The following is a 19,973-nucleotide window of genomic DNA, read 5'->3' on the forward strand; positions in this document are numbered from 1 at the left end:
CCCATGAATATATTTATTCCTTTCACCCGCAAGTGTTTAGCAAGCTTCACCTTAAATACTTCTAATCTGTTTGCCTGAGGTAGTGAGTTCCATGTTGTAGCTACTCTTCTGAGTGAAGAAGTTTATCTTCAATTCATTAGTGGATTGATTAGTGACCATCTTATCTTTATGGCACCTATTCCTGGGCTTGCGTGTGAGTGCCTGCTGGGGTTTTGATTGTTCCACCAGAATGTGGACATTCACCAGACTTTGATGAGCCTGACATTTGTGTACTTGATAGCCTGGAACTTCCATGAAGCAGCATGATCACTGTTGGATTGTCACTCCGTGTGTAATTTTCTGTGCCCGGATGCAGCTTTCAGTTCTGGCTGGGTCTTCTAAGCCTAGCTTTTCCAGAAATGCAGAGTGTATAATCCATCAGCGAATTCCCTTTGCTACAAAATAGCCAGAGGGAAGGGTGGGTGGGGGTGGTGGGTGGGTGGGTGGGGCAGCAGAGTGGCTGTCATTAGTTAAATTTAAATATCCACTGTGAATGTTCGTGAATAGCAGAGTGACTGAATGGATAGGATGGGAGGGTGGGCGAGGCGTGTGAGGAGGGTGGGTTAGTCAGGTCTGGTCGGGGTTAAGTCGGGTTGGGGATGGGGTAGTCAGGTTGGTTGGGGAATGGTCGGAGAGGGATAGTCAGTCGGGTGTTCAGGGGTTAGTGTGGTTGGGAGGGGTAGCCTGGTTGGTTCGGGAGGGGTAGTTGGGTCAGGGTTTTGGGGAGGCTAGTCAGAGACTTGTGGGGGACATCGAGGGGCCAGTGTGAATGATTGGCTGAGATCAGTTCTATAATTATCCAAGAGTTAGATCAAACTTCTTCTGTCTAACATTTCTGTTTAACATTTCCTGGGTAACTATTCAGGTAAGTATGGTGGAACTGTCCAAAGGGCGAATCAGAGACTTTTGCAGAGGGTCCCAGTCATAAGTTCAGATTTCTCAGATAGTTCCCTCGGATGTCAGTGGGTCAAGACCTCTGTGGGATCTTGATGCACATTTTGGATCGTACTTCCAGTTTGTGATGAGACTGGAAGATACACGCCTACTTTTCCACCCCTGTTTCTACTGCTTGTCTTCGAGAGCAGTCAGGAGAGGAACGTCCGGCAGGACTGAAGCTAGTTTTTCCCATCTGCGAATCACAATGTAACATTCAACATTCCTCAAAGTAGCCCTGGTCTAATTCCATTAGAACTTTTTTCCTGGATGGATTTAGTAACAGACAGCCATTCAAGAGGAGCACAATGCCTCATTTTGTCTCCTGCTGTGCAAATTCCTGGTCATGTGCCTTTGTTTCATGTTTTGCTCTGCTAAAATATGCATGTTTAATGTTTGCTGCGATTGGCCAATACCGATTTAGCACTGGTGTCTCCAGTACTGGGCACTCCTGGATGTCCTGTACTTGTATCAGCTAGCGAACAAAAGTGACACTTCACACCTTGTTACTTTAACAAATTGTGCTACGCCATTTTTTTTTTCAGACTTTTAAGTGTTGTGGATAATACATCGGAGTCATAGGGAGATTTCTTTGTGCACATTAACCAGCAGTACATGGCATAATAACCAGATACCATAGAAACGAAGGATTGACTGCACAGGTCACAGAGAGATCCAGTGTGGGGGGTTCTAGGGTAAACACAGTCTGAGCTACAAAGGACAAAAAAACATTAACTTTATTACTGTGTGGGAAACAAACCATAAAGGAACCTGGAGAAACCACTGAGGTTTCTGGACTCTCAATTTTCTCATAACCATCAAAAGCAAATTTATCCCCAAGAATTTGGAAGCTTGGGAAACAATGAATGTAACTAAAACCTTCACGTGCATTCAAAACTTTATAGCTGGACACTTTGAGTCATTCTTGAGTTCCTTCTGCAGGATGACAGACCCGATCTGTCTTAATAGGTTTTGTTTCTATGAGTGGTCTTTGAGCTTCACTGGTTCTCAATGCATTTTACATTCCATACTGCCACCAGTGTACTTGTTCAGATCCGTCTTTGTGTTGTAAGCCAAAAGAATTGATTTGAGTACTGCCACTTTCTGAATCATGTTTATGATCCCATACACCTGTGGAATCAGAGCTTTAATCCACTGCATAAGAAATGAGACTAAACATTCAAGCACTGAATTTAGATAACAATGGCCCTACAATTCTTTTCACGTTACATTAGCTGTGTTCTTTGTTCCTTACGTTACAAATAGTATGCAAATCCCAGTTTTATTTCGAGTTTAGCGCAGATAATTGACAAACCCAATCTCTCGTAAGCATGAATCACGGCTTACTGAAGTGAGTGAACTGGTTTTAAATTCAGTTGGCTTGTTTGTCTTATGCCATTGCTGTGTATATACTGATGTCCATAAGCTTACGGTTAGTTCTGCAGTTTATAGACTCGTAATCCGCCTCAGCATGCAGGCACTAATAACTATAATTCACGCACTGTTTCCCTGAACCCCAGTATAAACCACTGCAGGAATAAATAGCACAAATGTTCATGCATCATATACCATTTGCATTTCATTGTTCTGAATCTGCAACTTAGAATGGAATGGCAGATGCCAAATGCAAATTATTTATTAGAATTGTGCATGGACAGACGTGCATGTTTTTTATATATCTATAATGTGTATTGGAGAAATCCAGCACGAGGGGGCATGGCTTTAAATTGAGGGGGGGTAGTTATAGAACCGATGTCAGGGGTAGGTTCTTTACCCAGAGGGTGGTGAGGGATTGGAATGCCCTGCCAGCATCAGTAGTAAATGCGCCTAGTTTGGGGGCGTTTAAGAGATCCGTTGATAGGTTCATGGACGAAAAGAAATTGGTTTAGGTTGGAGGGTCACAGTTTTTTTTTAACTGGTCGGTGCAACATCGTGGGCCGAAGGGCCTGTTCTGCGCTGTAATGTTCTATGTTCTATGTTCTATGTGTATAATATATTATATAGACACACACACATATATAAATATACATTTATGCAGGGAGTCATTGTTTGGAAATAAAGCTTCTTTACCTAAATGTTTAATGTCCAAAGTAAAACAAAATTTCTGTGTAGCATTCTTTGTCACTTGAATCTTCTGAATGAATGTTTTTGTTCTTTTATTTACAAAAAGATCCTTCTGCAGTAACACTCCCTTAAGAGCAAAAATTGTGGAATAGATTTAGCAATATACAGTTGTAAGCTTAACTGGCTTTTGCTATATGATGTGAGGTTAAAGATCACTGGAATGCAGAATAAAAGTTTGACCCTACCACCAGATTAGGTTTACTGATGCTGGCCAGACACTAGGCTTCACATGGCTTGATTTATGAAGCTTCTCAAATTGGGGTCAGACTCCTACCAGTTCAGAGCAATGGTATTGCAATAATTCATATGCCTTTTCTCTTTATAATACATTTTAATGGATAGTAGCATAGAGATTTTAAGCAATAGAAGCATTCTTCCAAGGCCGTAATAGTAAAGTGGTCAATTGTTCTTGCAAATCCTAAACATTACAAAGGGCTTTTGCAACTAATTCCGAACATAATGCTCTTTGTCTGTGGATATTCTATTATGCCCCTGATATTAATAATAGCAGGGCATAGTGAGAACCCAAGTTGCATTGAGAGCAAAATACTGAATGACATCCAGCACTCAACTGACAGGCTTCAGAACAAGGGCAAGAGTTCCTCAGCAAATGTACAAAGAAGTAGTTATAGATAGGTACAGAATACCAAACTGGGAGTTAAATTACTTCCGCAGGGATTTGCTTTGGTTTCAAATCTGTTAAATTCCCAGTATATAAAATTATAATTTAAAAAGGTCCCCTTGACCTAAATGTTACTCAGATCCAAGAACTGAAGAAATGTTGTATTTTATACTGGGCCAGTGGACATCTTGTGATGTGCCCCTTATTTGATCAGGCACAGCTAGGTTTTAAAATCATTTGCCCGCAGAGTTATTGGAAGGGCAAGCTGATAATGACAGTGCCCAGAACTGAACAGAGTGCTCCAGATGAGGTACCTGAGCTCTGTACATCTTCTGCATAACTTCCATTTTCAAAATGCAATGGAGATTGAGGGGGGAATTTTCCCGTCCTGCCCGTCATGGGAATTGTAGCGGGTGGGGCATGGATCACGCAAATGTCCATTGACCTCAAGCTGGATTTTCCGACTTTGGGGGGAGCGCAGCTGGAAAATCCCGCCCCAAATCTTTGATTCTTCTCAAATGATCACCATACAGTTGATTACATGGATACCTTGTCTAATAAAATGATAAAATTGGAGCCATTCAACACAATTTACCTTTAGTAAATGATTAACAAATCACATACTATATAGTGGCTTCGATAAATGTGTTGCACACTCCATTTTAGTTGACAATTACCCCCCTCCATCCTTTGGTACTGATCACTTTGGTGGTTTTGCCTCGTAACTTAGCCACAAACAATTGTGTAAATAGCAGCTTTTCTTGCTTCTAACATGCTCATTTTTAAATTGTGTTCTGTAATATCTAAACCCTAAACACCAAAGGCTGCAACAGTAGAACCAGTGAGCGGCATTAATTCAATAAAAACTTTCTCTTATGTTCTGGAAGCCTGGCACTTCAGAACCGCAACACGGCTTTGGACTGGGTCCCCCATCATACCTACATATTCATGGAAAAGGATTCACAAATGTTTTGAAAATAATTTACTGTGTAATTAATGTCCCAGTGGTGTTGATCCTTTGTATTACACTTAGTGATGCCAAATAGCTCCGGTCTCCAGTGAATACTTTACATGGTTTGGCACATGTACAACTGTTGCTGTGTATTAGGCCTGGCATATTTGTTTGAACCTTGCTCTCTATTTACAGGAGATACCATCAGCTACCACAGTTGTGTACACTGCCCTCCATATGGAAGCATTCTCATATCAGTCAGCATGCTGTCCTAAATTCTGAGTCTCCTTTGATATGAAAATGCTGGAAATGAGCAGTTTTCATAGCCTTTAATGTGCTGTGAGGTTTATCATTGTTTTTATCTTTCAATGGCTTTTTCGTGTTGTTCACTTGAACCTGGACCAACACTATAACGTGCCTTTAGTAATTGCTGCTATTACTGTGATTTCTCGACCAGTTTCCATGCGTATCCTGTTCTTTGCAGCACAGCAAGCACTGTTCTGACCCACAAACGTGTTGTGCAATTTTAATCAGAATATTTCAAAGGTGAATTTTACTCCCCATAGGCAGCAACGTTTACTAGTCCACGTCTTTCGACTTAGCCTGCTTTATTATACATTGAAAAATTTTGAGTTAAGAGCAGAGATTGTCCCTGACCCCTCGATATTCTGCTAAATCTGCACAAATTGAAACAGACCGTGGACAGCAGTTCCATTTTGTGACCATGTATGGAAAGAAATAATTCGCAATTATGGAACACCTTTGACAAGTTTATCATAGCTCAAAGTATTTCTCCGTCTATGTAGGCAAATGAGGAAGACAACTTGTGTCCAAGTCTACACAAATAACAATGAAATGAATGATTGCATAATTGCTTTAGCGAATTTGACTGTGAGGGATTAGCCTGGACACTAAGAGGAAACCCTACTCTCCTTCAAGCAGCATCACAGGACCTTTTATATCCATCCACAAGGCCGATGTGACCTTGATCTAATGGCCTGATTCTCCCAAAACAAATCTAAGTGCTGCCACCAGTGGGAAAACTGGAGTGTTTCCCGCTGGCAGTGCTAACCAGTAGGGATTCAACCAGTCTTTGGTTGCAAAAAAAATCCCCAATGTCAAACACACCACGCTTCACAGAGATCGGGGTTTTTAAAGGGCGTTGTGGCAAGTTGGCGAATATGTGGAGGAGTGAAGTTTGCCAGGGCAGAGAGCCAAGGGAGTGGCATTGAACATAGCGTCCCAGTAATAATATGCATGATAGCATTCAGCTGGTTCTCAATTCTGCATGTATGATGACCTTGATCAAATAGGAGTGCAGTATTCTGCTACTGCTACTGAGTATGTGGGTGCGAGTGCTGAGGTTCAGAGGGTGGTGGTAGCAGCACCCCACGTTGAGCCAGCTAGTTTGACAATCAAGTTGTTTCTAGATTGGACGATCATTTGTGTACAAGTTGAACAGGATTGGAGCCAGTAGTGAGCCTTGGGGGAGTCCATTGGTTTGCCTTTTGTCTGTCCGAGGTGAACTCTGAACTTTCGATTGTTCAACTGTGTTCTAATGCTTTTAATCACCTGGGGGTGAGGGGAGGGCCCATGACAGCTTCAGGAGGAGACCACTGTGCCAAATGGTGTTGTAGGCGGCCCTGTGAGGTTGAGGAACACAGCGCCTGTCTTCATGTTTTTCTGAAAGCTTTTTTAATGTAAGTGATAAGGGCCAGTACCTGTTCCCCTTTGCTGTGGTCCTTACAGAAACCAATTTGGTCAACACTAAGGACTTCTTCTATGTTTGGGGATATGCTCTGAAGGATCAGGCATTCAAGGATTCTGTATGGGGCTGACAGGAGCTAGCTGAGAGTATGAGATGTTTTCTGGACTTGGCGATGACTTTTGCTGTCCACCATTCCTTTCGAATGGTGTTGGAATTTATGGCCATTGTGTAAAACTGGTGCGATATTATCATACCCTGCTGCCTTGCCATACTTCAAGCCCTGTAGGATATTAATTATGGTGTATTTGGTTGCTTTCCCTCACAGTTACCCTCAAATATTTCTTAAAATTTGAAATTGACAAACTGCTGAAAAGTGACTTTACTTCTAGGTCTCCACCTTTGCTTCCTTTTATTTTTAAGTTGACCCCAAGAATTTTCTTTAAAGGGCTTATTTTAGTAATGTGTGGGTGAAATCTGACCCCTGTTCGTAAATACATGACATGAAAATTGCCTCTCAGTGATGAAAGAGTCAGATGCTAAAACAGCCTCAATTTATAGGGCAGTATTCCAGCTAAACACAGAGAATATTTCAAATCTTCTGGACCCTCGTGTTCATTTATCAAGCCTGCTGTTAATTCATACATAAGTAAGAACATTTACTTTGTTTAAGAGTGAAGGGGAGGGGGGGGGGGGGGCAAGAGGGAGGGGCAGGCTTTCCCCTGTAAAGAGACTAGAAATCTGAAACTGCAGTATTTCATTCATGGCTGTATCGCTAAGGGATGTTAGAAAACCATATCCCCATTCTGCTGTGAGCTTTTTGGAGACTCGGTCAGGGTGAGGTTTTTGCCTGAAACAAATGTTGATTGTGAGAGACTGGCAGTATGTTTTCATTCAATGTCTTTGTGCATTCTGTTGCAAAGTGTCACGGTTGATTATTAATTGCTTATTAGAAAAGAAAATCACTACATTAGTTGAAAAAGAACAATATTGAGTCTGTGGGTCATATGAAGGTGAATCCAATTATTAACGAGTTAGTAACACAAATGCTAGCCTGGTCATCAACTGCCAAATCCTATGAATGAGTTTAAAAAAAAAACTGTTAAGAAACTTTTAACTTGAGCATTATTTCAAACAGACAGTGTCCCTTTATTGGGGCTATCTGGAACTCTAAAATGGCAAAAAAAAACCCAAACCTTTTCGGTGCACTTGGGTCGAGCGATTTAGGATGACACAGCAAATCCCGCAAGTTTATACACTTGCTATGTTACAGAAATTGTCCCAAGTAACATCCATTTTACATAAAGGTTCCAGAGGCTGACCAGTTTCAAGCCAATGACAAATCACCAGTCTTAACCCTACTTTATTGTTGTAAACCTGGATTTTCACTCCCGGGTTAGGAGCTTAGATTCGGGGCAATTCGGGAGGGGGGCGGTCAACACCCTCTCACCTCTCCACAAATGGGCCATGCCTCATCAATGCCAACCCATGCTCCCAACTCATCCTCCCATGGCCCTTGTACCCTCCATGCTAAGCCAGACCGCTCTATCCATCCCCCTGATGGGTGCTTAAACCCTCCATACCAACATATGCCCCTCTACCCAACCCAATGGACCCCTCACACTCTATGCCAACATATGTGCCTCCATCCACCCCATGGCTCCTCATACCATCCATGTTAACCTGTGCTTCTCCACCCATCTCACTGATGGCTTTTTAAACCCTCTATGACAAGTTGTAACCCTGTCTGCCCCATGTCCCTTTATAGTCCCAACTTGGTGCCAAATCATGCCAGCACCTAACCCCACTCACCACCTTTTTCCATTGCACACTTGATGCCAACTCCTCCAGTATTCCCATTGGCAAACATTAGGACCCGTAATGAGATTAAATAAAGTTCTTAAGGATCTATTGATGAATTCGCTATTAAAAAGGACCCTTGTTCATTTAAAAAAAACTAGTCACTGCATTTAACTCCTTCGTCCCTTATGAGAACAACCACTTCAAAGACTACTTAGCGTTGTCAATCATATTGTGAACTGATCGGTACCCCACTGTGAGAATTATAGGTTGTGAAATCGGCCATACAGCATTAATCCTGTGATGGTAGTCCTCAGGCTTATGTCAACAGACAGAAGGAAATGACAAGCACTGACCTTTTAAACACTGCCTGGTTTTTTCAAATATTTATGTAAATTCTTTGACAATTCCAAAGAGCGTGACAGTTCTAATGAGTTAATGCACTTTTTATGCGCATTTTTATCCACTTTCAATCATCTCAAAGGGTACTTCACCTCTCCCAAAGGGCACCGGACCTCTCCCAAAGATGTCCTGGGACCATATCCAAAAAGTGACCTTACTTCTCCAAAAGGGTACTGTACCTCTCCAAAGAACATCAATATGTTTAGACCACCTCTTATCATGTGTGCAGCTTATATTTCTCATCCTTGTGAAAATTCAATCTCACTTTAACATGTGCAGCTACCTCCATGAAGAAAGTTTGACCTCTGCCAAGCACATATCTAGGATGAAAGAAGGACCTTAGACTACATGGAGAGTGGTCAATATTTGGCATGACCACCTGTGAACAGTGGTAGTGGTCAATCAAAAATACCAATTCATGTTATCTAAAATGAGGTATCACTTTGAGGGGAAACTTGTAACTAATAGATATCCCATTAGACTGAAGCTCTTATCTCTCATGCTGGGAGAGACTGGGAATTAGTATTGAAGTTACGTTGGTGGGTCGCTACAGTGCATCCATTGCAATCACTGCAAACATTGTGTCCAGTTGATGGAGGGATGTATAATAAGATGAATGATAGTGTATTGAATCAAACACATTGCTCAGTTATGATTAACAGTGAATTTCTTCATCCAGCTGATTGGCAAGTATTTCATTGGACTCCCAGCTTGATCTCTGTAAGGTGGTGAGGCATTGAGGAATCGCGAGTTAATAAGCCACTCAGCATAGACATTGTCATGCTCCTGTAGTAGATGAGTTGATATGTGTTGTCTATTTAAGTTTCTAGTCTGTAGTGACCCTCATCCCCTCCAGGGTGATGGTGTGAGACATCACAATGGCAATGCTGTTGAAAATTGGAGGGAGGTGGACAGAACTTTTCTGGTTGCTGATGTTTAGCACTTGTGAATGTTACCTGCCACTTGTCTGCCCAAGTCTGAATGTTATCTAGGCTCCCTTGTAGGGTGGCATGGGCTGCTTCATATCAGAAAAGATGTAAATGGAGCTGAACATTGTGGAATTGTTAGCAAGCTGTGCCCTTTTCATGGAGGGTAAGTCATTAATGAAGTAGTTGAAGAGGGTCGGGCCTTGAAGGCTTCCTTAAGGAGCTCCTGTAAATTATTTCCTGGGACCGCATTGTAGGCCCACATCAGCCAAAACCATCTTTCTTTGCATCAGGTATGACTCCAGGTATTAGAGGGTTTTCCTTCTGATTCTGTCGATCAGTTTTGCAAGGGCTCCGTGGTGCCAATCTCGGATGAATGCTGCTTTAATGTCAGAGGTAACTGCTCTCAGCTTGTATGCGAATAACATTTATGATTCCTTCCATCATCTCACAGATGAAAGGGAGGAGGATGCATGGAAAAATTTGCCAGGTTAGATTTTTCATCCTTATTTATAACTGGGATTGAGTTGGGCAATTTCCTACATTGTTGGCTCGATGCTAATGTCAGACTGACACGAGAACAACTTAGCTGGGGAGTAGTTGGGACAGGATTGAATAGTTCTAGTTGAATTTCAACACTCCAGCCAGAATGTTATCAGGGTACACCATTTTCAGTGGCACACTCGACTGCTGCTTAATGTCATGTGGTATGAACCAGGTTGGTTTGACTGGCATCTATGGTAGTGGATGGGGGTGAAAGATGGCAGATGGTGAATGACATTGGTACTTTTGGCTGAATATGTTTGCAAATCCTTCAGCCTTGTACTCGGATTCTGGCATTGTTATTTTTTATATAGAACCCATATGGTGCAGAAGAGGCCATTCAGCCCATCAGGTCTGCACTGACTCTCTGATCGAGCTTCTCCCCCCACTCTATTCTTGTAACCCCACACCTTTACCATGGCTGTTCCATCTAACCTATACATCTTGGGACACTTGGGGTAATTTAGCATGGCCAATCCACCTAACCTGCACATCTTTGGACTGTAGGAGGAAACCGGAGCACCCGGAGGAAACCCACTCAGGACACTAGGAGAACTTGCAAACTCCACACAGACAGGTATCCGAATCCGGAATTGATTCCAGGTCCGTGGAGCTGTGAGGCAGCAGTGCTAACCATTGTGCCACCGTGCTGCCCCTGTGTTGGGGACATTCCTGGAGCCTCCCTGTCACTTACTTCACTGTCCACTATCACTGTCAAGTGGATGTGATAGGACTACAGAACATTGCTGTCACCCATTGGTTTTGTGATTGCTTCGCTCTGTTTACAGCCTTCTGTGTTTGGTTTTTACAGGCAAGTGACTGTGTGTTGCTGCATAATTGCTTTGAGCATGAAACTTCTTATAGTGTGTAAAAAGTCGATTCAAGCCATATTGTGATTAGAGATAGGATAACGTGTAAACAGCATGTTCTCGGAGAAGGAAATGGATATTTTCAATAAAACATGAAACTTGCTGGAGACACTCCTTTGTGAGTTGTTGTTCACATTGGGCACAAGCCTCTTTGTGGTGTCAGAACTGGAACGGAATTGCCAGGTTCGTAGCTCCCAGATTACGAGTCTAGAAGGAAATGTCATAAACATGTGGTGAGAATGAAAACAATACTTTCAAGTTTATGCAACAGAAACGAGCATCCGAATTCAGAAAAATAAGCCATGTCATCATGCCATCATCAAACGCACCCGCTATCCAATGGGAGATCCATGACTGCAAAAGAACTTGATGCAACGTTCAAGATGTTGTTAGGGACCTGCCTGATTTTCATAAAATGCATGGAGCTGGATAACGTGCCTGACATAATTGTCAATGGGCCAAAGCACGAAAACAACATCTCCAGCTCAAACAGCTGCTAACAAAATCATCACAATCTCAGATACAGAAATAAGCATAAAATGTACTTTAAATGAGAAGTTTGCCTGTTAAAACACTGTTGTCAGAAAAGGCGGTGGTGGTACGTGCAGCTGAGCCAAATGACTGGAAACTAGAAACCTCATCACAACATTTGAATTGTTGGAGGCAGAAAACCAAAAGATCCAAACAAGAAAGTGAACCTGCTAATCAAAGTGATCCAGAATGGAGATATCCAACCAGAATCTAGATCCACTTGCAAGTATAGACGATTGTTTACTACTTTGATCAAAGAATCCCGACAGTGCCGAAGGAGGCCATTCAGCCCATCGAGGCCCATTGGTATTCTAGCCATATTATTATTATAGCCATTCCCATCCAAAGATTAGGATCCATGTGAATGTTGAAGTTAGCTGAAAAAGACTTCCAAAGAGATAGGATAGAGTGAAGTGTGAGAGTCAGCATGGGGCTGATTGTAACTTTTTCTATCTTTTGTAAACAGGGTGATAGAATAGCAGTAAGTTATTTACTAGTCCACTTACACTAATAAACCACATACCATCATCTCAGGTAAGATCCTGAGATGGATGACCAGAGCTCTCATCTATTTGAGGTGAGTGATCACTTGCAATGTGTAGGTTGAAGTGCTGTAGTATATGTAGGACCAAAGTTACAATTCTGAGCCACCGGTGCCTCATGTAAATGCAGGAGCTGGATTCAAGAGTCCCTCTGGAATTGCCTTCCCTGAGAAGATATTTTGACAACTAGTGAGCTATAGTGTGGAGTTGACTTTGGAGCCACAGCTCACCCAATATCTGCCTAAAGCTGAAATTGGCCCTTGAGCTTCAAGACAAAAGCGAACATTTTGAATGAAGTTTGTGACATCATGTAAAAAGCCTAGAGTATTGTTCTCACAGGCTACTAACAACAGCCTGTGATTATAACGTGCCTTAGCTATGAGGAGAGGTTGGAGAAACTTGGTTTGTTCTCACTCGAGCGACGGAGGGTGAGGGGAGACCTGATAGAAGTCTACAAGATTATGAGAGGTATGGACAGAATGGATAGTCAGAAGCTTTTTTCCAGGGTGGAAGAGTCAATTACGAGGGGGCATAGGTTTAAGGTGCGAGGGGCAAGTTTTAAAAGAGATGTATGAGGCAGATTTTTTACACAGAGTGGTGGGTGCCTGGAACTCGTTGCCGGGGGAGGTAGTGGAAGCGGATACGGTAGTGACCTTTAAGGGGTGTCTTGACAAGTACATGAATGAGATGGGGATAGAGGGATATGGTCCCCGGAAGCGTAGGGGTTTTTAGTTAAGTCAGGCAGCATGGCCGGTGCAGGCTTGGAGGGCCGTGGGGCCTGTTCCTGTGCTGTAATTTTCTTTGTTCTTTGTTCTTTACCGTGGGAAAATGTTCCAACACCCTCATAGGGTATTGGGTGGCACAGAGGCACAGTGATTAGCACTGTTGCCTCACAGCGCCAGGGACCCAGGTTCGATTCCCGGCTTGGGTCACTGTTTGTGCGGAGTTTGCACGTTCTTCCCGTGTCTGTGTGGGTTTCCTCCAGGTGCTCCGGTTTCCTCCCACAGTCCGAACGACGTGCTGGTTAGGTGCATTGGCTATGCTAAATTCTCCCTCAGTGTACCCGAACAGGCGCCGGAGTGTGGTGACTAGGGGATTTTCACAGCAACTTCATTGCAGTGTTAATGTAAACCTACTTGTGACTAATAATTAAGCTTAAAAACTTTATAAACAGGATCATCATCAAACAACATCAGACACCAATCTGCATATGGATTTATTAATAGTTGACCAAAAGCTTGGTCAAAGATGTAGGTTTTTAAGGAGGAGAGCTGGGTGGAGAGGTACAGGGAAGGAATTCCAAAGTTTCCAGTCCAGGGAGCTGAAGGCACTGTTGCCAATGGTGAAGTAATTAAAATTAGGGATACATAAGAACCAGAATTGGGGGAGTGTCGAGATCTTGGCAAGTCATAGGGCTGGAAAAGGTAGGGAGGAGGCAAGGTTGCTGAGATTTGAAAAGGAGACTGAGCATTTTAAAATGGAGGCATTACTGTCCTAGGTGAAAGCAGGGGGTGATGGGTGAAGGGGCTGAGTGTAAGGACAGTGCAGCATACTTTTGGGTGAGCTCAATTTTATGGAGGATGGGTGGGGAGGGGGGGAGGGGGTGCTGGTCCAGAGAGCATTGAAATATGTAGGAAGAATGTGTATCCTACATTCACCCCCAGGAAAATGCTTCTTTCTGAACAATACAATTAACGAGGAGTATGAATGCAAATGGGACATGATTCGCTGAGGTTGCATGGAGACTGCTTCTGTGGTAGAAATAGGCTAAAGCCATTAAAACAGGCTAATGCCTACATCATGCATTTGATTCCTTGATCACACATGTTACAATTCTGGTACAAGATCATAAATCAGTCACAAATTTAAAAAGATTGGGGTGCATAGTTTTATTACATCGCAATTATTTGGTAGAAACTCCACAAAATGCTTTCTTTAAACTTCTGTGGTGGGAAAAGTCAGATTAACATCAGTGGTCGGAAAAACAATGGAATCCTTACTAAAACAGAGAATAAAACAACATCAAAAAGTGAGAATTATAATCATGAATCATTGGCATGGATTACAAAAGTGAAAATCTTGCATGGCCAACCTTACTGGTTTTTCGAGGAGGCTATAGAGAGTAGACTATGTTAATGCAGTAGATGCCATTTATCTGGAGTTTGAAAAGACTTTTGATAAGGTGCCCATGAAGAGGCTGGTGAATAAGGTCAGAGAATATGGAATTTGGGATTCCATATGGAATAATGGATTGCAAGCTGGCTTCAAGACAGAAAGCCGAGAGTGGGAATGGGAATTAGGAGTAATTATTCAGAGATGTTGGCAGATGATGGGAAATCCATAAGGATCAATACTGGGACCACTGCTGTTCCCAATTTCATTAATGATTTGAAATTGGGAATCAGAAACACCATTTCTAATTATGCAGATATCACCAAATTGGGGGAATAGTCAAAACAAACAGGAAGATGTTAATAAACTTGCAGATGGGCAAATAGTTGACAAATGAAGTTCAGTACAGGTGCAAGGCTAGGTGGGGTAGAGGAACAGAGGGATCTCGGTTTAAAAACAACAATTACCAAAGGTTGTGCCAAGGGTGATGGCATAGTGGTATTGTCTCGGGACTAGTGATCTAGAGACCTTATTCTGGGGACATGTGTTCGAACCCTGTCATGACAGATGGTGGAATTTGAATTCAATAAAAAAATCTGGAATTCTAATGAAACCATTGTTGATTGTTGTAAAAGCCCATGTGGTTCATTGATGTCCTTTAGGGAAGGAAATCTGCCATCCTTACCTGGTCTGGTCTACGTGTGACACCAGGTCCATGGCAGCATGGTTGACTCTTAAATGCCCTTTAAAATGACCTAGAAAGTCACTGAGTTCAAGGGCAATTAGGGATGGGGAACAAATGCTGGCCCAGCCAGCAACACCCATATCCCATGACTAAATAAAAAAGCAAACTCAGCACTAGCTTTTATTTCTAGAGGGATAGAATTGAAGAGTAGGGATGTTGTGCTCCTGTTAGACTGCATGTTGTTCTGCTCTTCACAATAAAAAGGATATAGAAGCACTGATAAAGGTGCAGGGAAGATTTGCAAATATGATATCAGAAATGCATGGGCATGCATACCAGGAAAGGATTGACAGGCTGAGTGTGTTCCCTCTTGAAAAAAGGCAGAGGTCTTTAAAATTCGGAAAGGCTTTGATAGAATGAACACAGGGAGAATGTTTCCTCTTAAGCATAACTACAAGCCTTAAATATAATAGAATCATCAAGAAATCCAATTAGAAGTACAGAAGAAATCGTTTCACTGAGCGTTAAGAGTATACAACTTGTTTTCACAGGGAGTGGTGGAAGTCAGAGCCATACAGCACAGAAAAGGCCCTTCGGCCCATCAAATCTCCACAGACAATAACTACCACTAAAGGCGCACCAAATTCCATTTTCCCCCTGCACTTGCCCCATATCTTTGAATGTTACGATATTTCAAATGCTCATCCAACTATTTTTTAAAAGTCTTAAAGTTTCCAGCCTCCAGTACCTTCCCAGGCAGTGCATTCCAGATTCTCACCACCCTCCGTGGGTAGTAAGTATAGATGCATTTAAGCGGAATCTAGACAAGTATATGAAAGAGACGGGAATAAACGGTTACGATGGTATGCTTGGATGGGAAACAGTAGGCGCAGGCACAAGTGGAGCATAAAGACTAACATGTTTGGGTCAAATGACCGATTCTGTGCCATATTTCCTACGTAATCTGATATAACTTTTCAAAACCATTGCCGCTTTTTGGCAGGGCAAACAAAGCTTTCAGGGTGTTGGTTAGAAAATGTGAGCGAAATCATCAGCTGCATTAATCTGTGTGAAAATATGAACAAATCTGGTTGAGGAAGGATGTAACCATGTCTGATTTGTCTGTATAATGTATGGGATAGTTTGTCACAATTCCTTTGGCCAAATTGTTTCAGTTGAAGAATTGGAATGGTCTGATTTGACGATTACACGATGCATAGTTTTTGTTTCTGTACAATAATGTCCATGAAGTTCAGTTTTTTCAGTTGCTGAGATGTGGTTATCTCAGCTGTTTTTATAAAAACAGTTGTCAGAAAATGAAGCCAAGTCTTTGCCGGCTAATAATTGAATACAAATGGATGATTGATTGTTTATTCTGTTTGAATGGTACACTGCCACCTTTTACCTGAAAGGGGAGGAATAATTCTTATATTTTGTTTTTATTGGAAGACTTACTACATAAAATGTACTTCAACTGAAGGGGTCATTCTGATGGCCATTGCCCAATTGAATGTAAATGGGATATCGGTGTGATATTGGTCTCTTGTGCATCTATTTTCTTCTGGATAGTTGCCTTCAGCATGGATGAGTTTTTTTTCCTTCATGAGGGATGGCATTTGTCTTGAACAGCAGTGCAAAATGAATGATAGTAAATCAATAGCTCCTTATGCACCCTGTTGGATTATTCCCATTGGGATGGTTGTCAGTGCAGGCTCTGTGCCAAAAGGCCTCTTTCTGCACTGCAGGGATTCTATGATTATAAATTGATGGATAAAATAATCAGTAGTAGCAAAAAGGAGATGCCAATTCACTATGGTTTGTTTTGCATGGCTCCCCAAAACCAACTTCACTTCTCATGTACCTTCAGTTGGACAGTAACGGTGCAAATAAATAACTCATTAAGAACGTTGAGGCTAGTATGTTTGATTCATCAGGACAATAGTCAGATAAAACCTGATTTGGAGAAACCTTCCCGGAGGTGTACACTTGAGTTTTCTAATCATTGTTTCGAATAGATCCCTCTAGTTATAGACCTTAATTGTTCATTTTGTTTTGGCCACAATACTATAAATTGTTTAAGCAAAATAGATTTCTTTTTTAGTTTTTATTATGACCAGAAGCACCTCTAAGTACAATTAAGCAGTTAACTTGAAATGGATTCTTCCTCATGTGGCAACCAGCTTGAATCATGTTTAGATCAGTTTGAAACAACTAGAAAGATCAAACATCCAAATGAATAGAGTTATAGAGGTTTACAGCATGGAAACAGGCCCTTCGGCCCAACTAGCCCATGCCGCCCAGGTTTTACCACTAAGCTAGTACCAATTGCCCGCATTTGGCCCATATCCCTCTATATCCATCTTACCCATGTATTTGTCTAAATGCTTTTTAAAAGTTACATATTGTACCCGCCTCTACTACTGCCTCTGGCAGCTCGTTCCAGACACTCACCACCCTCTGTGCGAAAGAAATTGCCCCTCTGGACCCTTTTGATTTGATTTATTATTGTCACATGTATTAGTATACAGTGAAAAGTATTGTTTCTTGCGCGCTATATAGACAAAGCATACCGTCCATAGAGAAGGAAATTAGAGAGTGCAGAATGTTACAGTTATAGCTAGGGTGGCGAGAAAGATCAACTTAATGCAAGATAGGTCCATTCAAAAGTCTGACGGCAGCAGGGAAGAAGCTGTTGTTGAGTTGGTTGGTACGTGACATCAGACTTTTGTATCTTTTTCCTGATGGAAGAGGGTGGAAGAGAGAATGTCCGGGGTGCATGAGATCCTTAATTATGCTGGCTGCCAAGTGAGAAGTGTAGACAGATTCAATGGCTGGTTTGCGTGATGGATTGGGCTACATGTATTTTTGTATCTCTCCCCTCTCACCTTAAACCTATGCCCTCTAGTTTTAGACTCCCCTACCTTTGGGAAAAGATATTGACTATCTGCCTTATCTATGCCTCTCATTATTTTATAGACCTCTACAAGATCACCCGTAAGCCTCCTGCGCTCCAAGGAAAAAAGTCCCAGTCTATCCAGCCTCTCCTTATAACTCAAACCATCAAGTCCCAGTAGCATCCTAGTAAATCTTTTGGGCACTCTTTCTAATTTAATAATATCCTTTCTGAATGATTTGAAACCAGTGATTCCTTTCGGACAGTAGTTATTGAATTTCTGTGACCCTCTGGTGTAATAAAACCCGACTTGGAGGAACTCGTATAGTAATGTAGGGATTTTCGACTTATGTTCTTCAGAAACCCAGCTAACTGCACGAGACTCAAGATGCTTCACATTAATCACAGCAACAAATTAAGATTCCACTGCTTATAATTGCATCCAGTTGCGCAAACATAGCCTCTCAACCAATGTACAGAAGAAACAAACAACAGTGCAGCAATATCCCTTCCAGACTAACTGCTGCATTTCCAGATCTGACGTTCTGTGTGGCACTGATTTGGCTAATTCCATGCTTTATGTTCTGCTTAAACAGCTGCTGACACTCATCATTTCTAAATAACAATTGTTTGATGGGGAATGAGTCACTTTGACAGGATTGATTTTAGATGTTAGTTTTTTAATATACATTCCAGCCATCGCGCTGAAATAGGAATTCGGTGCCACTGACATCGCCATTGTCAATTTTTAAACAAGAATTTGCCCGTTGTTTGTTGAACGCCTGCCGCCCTCCCCTCACCACCCACCTCGCTGGCCCCCCCTTGCTGCTTTGCTTGCAGCCCATCATTGCCCCACTCGCTGTCCCCCTTGTCACTTTGCTTGCTACCCTGCTCAAAACCCACCTGACTGCCCCACCATGCCACTTTGCTCACCCTCCCCACCCTCACTGTCCTGCACACTTTGCTGCTTTGCTTGCTGCATTGCACTTCTCGCTGCCCTGCTAGCTGCTATACAAAAGATCTGAACATTTCAAAACCTGTACCTTACATGAATATCTAAGTTTTAAACAAACTGCACTTTCTACTTTAAAGTGAGTTGAATCTCAGTTTTCTTTGATGCCGGGAGTGACATAGAAACATAGAAAATAGGTGCAGGGGTAGGCCATTCGGCCCTTCAAGCCTGCACCACCATTCAATATGATCATGGTTGATCATGCACTTTCAGTATCTCAATCGCACTTTCTCTTCATGCCCCTTGATCCCTTTAGCCACAAGGGCCACATCCAGCTCCCTCATGACGTCACAGGAACTGTGACAGCATGTACAGTGAGTGCCCCCACTCCCACCAAGGTGGCGGTGCGAGCAAATGCCACCTTTAAAACATAGATTTTTAAAAACCTGTTTACGACTTCATCAAGAAGTGAGGTAATGCAAAATTACGCAGGCCATGAGCTTGACCTCTTTGTCGTTGTCAATAACGTCACGCACTTAATCCACCACCAATGTCTATCCTACACATGGTACTGTGCTTTACTGGTTCCTCTCCAACCTGATGTGCTGCAAACATCACATCTCATTTCAAATAGTTTCTCACCCTTTGCCCACACGGTCACCTTTTGGTTTCTTTCTGGACACTAGTCATGGCTCCCTCCTCTTCACCGGTGACTTTACTCTGTGGCGATGATCTTCAGAGACACAGGGTTGGATTTTGCTGTGACATTCGGGACCCTGACATTGGGACAAGTGGGGGGTCCTGCACCCGCACTTGCTGGGAGCGAGACGGGCAGCACCGTCTTTCTGGCGACCAGCTCTTAATTGGCCACCTCTGAGCTTGCCACCCTTTTGAAGATGGCAGGTGGGCTCTCAATGCCGCTGGCCCAATCAGAGAGAGAAGTAGGTCAAATTGTGAGGGTGCCTTAACATAGAGGCACCGCCACAAGGCTAGATATCAGAGAGTGAAAAAACTGGTAAGTCAGATCGGTTGGTGGGTAAACCCATTTGATGGATTGCTATTGGCTGTGATTACTGTCTTTTATAAACACAGTCCCATCTTAGCAAAGTCAGCCTCCAGCTCTGATGTTTTCCCCTAGGTCTACAACAGGGAGGCCACCTCTATTGAACTGGCAGCCTCTGCACACAAGGGGGGTACTCTGCCACCAGAAAAATGGTGGAGAGGCCACAAAATTGCCCCTAATTGGAGCGTTAACAATGCAAATTGGTTGCCTGCCTCCGTGGAGTGGGAAGCTGGTCTGCTTGCCAGTCCCACCCCTGAGAAACTTCCCTGGTGACAAGAAG

The 19,973-nt window shown here is 42.6% G+C and overlaps 1 protein-coding gene across 2 annotated transcripts in view; it reads left to right on the forward strand.

The window, feature by feature from the left end:
• The window catches only part of plpp3 (phospholipid phosphatase 3), a 130,668-nt gene that overhangs the window by 70,331 nt on the left and 40,364 nt on the right, over positions 1 to 19,973 (forward strand). The window lies entirely within an intron of this gene.

The sequence above is a fragment of the Mustelus asterias genome, chromosome 8 (assembly GCF_964213995.1).
Source record: "Mustelus asterias chromosome 8, sMusAst1.hap1.1, whole genome shotgun sequence".
In the NCBI taxonomy this organism is placed as follows: Eukaryota; Metazoa; Chordata; class Chondrichthyes; order Carcharhiniformes; family Triakidae; genus Mustelus; species Mustelus asterias.